Raw genomic sequence first — 1,493 nt, 5'->3', positions numbered from 1 at the left:
ATTACTGTGAACAGAACTAGAGGCAGTGATGGAATTCTAGCTGAGCTATTTAAAATCCTAAAGATGACGCTGTCAATACATCAGCAAAATGCAGCAGTGGCAATGGGACTGGAAATGGTCAGTTTTCATTTCAATCCCAAAGGGCAATATCAAAAATGTTCAAAATACCATATATTTGCACTCATTTCACATGATAGTAAGATTATGTTCAAAATACTTCAAGCTAGACTTTCAGTACTACATAAACTGAGAATTTCCAGATGTACAAGTTGGCTTTAGGAAAAGCAGAGGAACCAGAGATCAAACTGCCAACATTCATTGGATCATAGAGAAAGCAAGAGGAAGTTCCAGAAAACATCTACTTCTGCTTCATTGACTACACTAAAGCCTTTGACTGTGTGGATCACAACAAACTGGAAAATTTTTAAACATATGGGACTTCCAGATGACCTTGCCTGTCTCCTGAGAAACCTGTAGGCAGGTCAAGAAGCAATAGTTAGAACCAGATATGGAACACAAGAATGATTCAAAATTGGGAAAGGAGTATGACAAGGCTATATATTATCACCCTGCTTATTTAACTAGTATGTAGAGTACATCATAAGAAGTGCCAGGCTGAATGAATCATAAACTGGCATTAAGACTGCTGGGAGAAATATCAAAAATATCAGATATACAGATGACATGACTCCAATGGCAGAAATTGAAGAGGAACTAAAGATCCTGTTGAAAAGTGTGAAAGAGGAGAGTAAAAAAGCTGGCTTAAAACTCAACATTCAGAAAACTAAGATCATGCCATCTGATTCCATCTCTTTGTGGCAAATAGAAGGGGAAAATGTGGGAGCAGTGACAGATTTTAGTCTCTTGGGCCCCCCAGATCACTGCAGATGGTAACTGCAGCCATGAAAATAAAAGACACTTGCTTCTAGGAAGGAAAGCTATGACAAACCTAGACATCACTTTGCTGACAAATGTCCTTATAGTCATAGCTGTTGTTTGTCCAGTAGTCATATGAATACAGATGTGAGAGTTGGACCACATAGAAGACTGAGTGCTGAAGAAATGGTGCTTTTGAGCTAAAGAAGACTGAAAGTCCCTTGGACCGTAAGGAGATCAAATCAATCGATCATTAAAGAAATCAACACTGAATGTTCATTGGAAGAACAGATGCTGAACATTGGTTGATGTTGAAACTTCAATACTCCGGCCACCTGATGCAAACAGTCAACTCATTGCAAAAGACTGTGATGGTGCGAAAGATTGAAGGCAAAACCACAACAGGGCAGCAGAGGATGAGATGGCCTCAGAGGACGTGAGTTTGAGCAACCTCCAGGGGACAATGGAGGACAGAGGAGCCTGGCATGCTGCAGTCCTTGGAGTCACAAGGGGTCAGACATGACTTAGTGACTGAACAACAACATCTTTAGAAAGTGAGACAAGGGCAAAAGAGCACAAGTGTAAGAATCAATCTTAAAACAGTTCTGATTCTTCAT

This window comes from Odocoileus virginianus, chromosome 3, assembly GCF_023699985.2.
Source record: "Odocoileus virginianus isolate 20LAN1187 ecotype Illinois chromosome 3, Ovbor_1.2, whole genome shotgun sequence".
Taxonomy (NCBI): domain Eukaryota; kingdom Metazoa; phylum Chordata; class Mammalia; order Artiodactyla; family Cervidae; genus Odocoileus; species Odocoileus virginianus.
Note: the sequence above shows the minus strand (reverse complement) of the source record.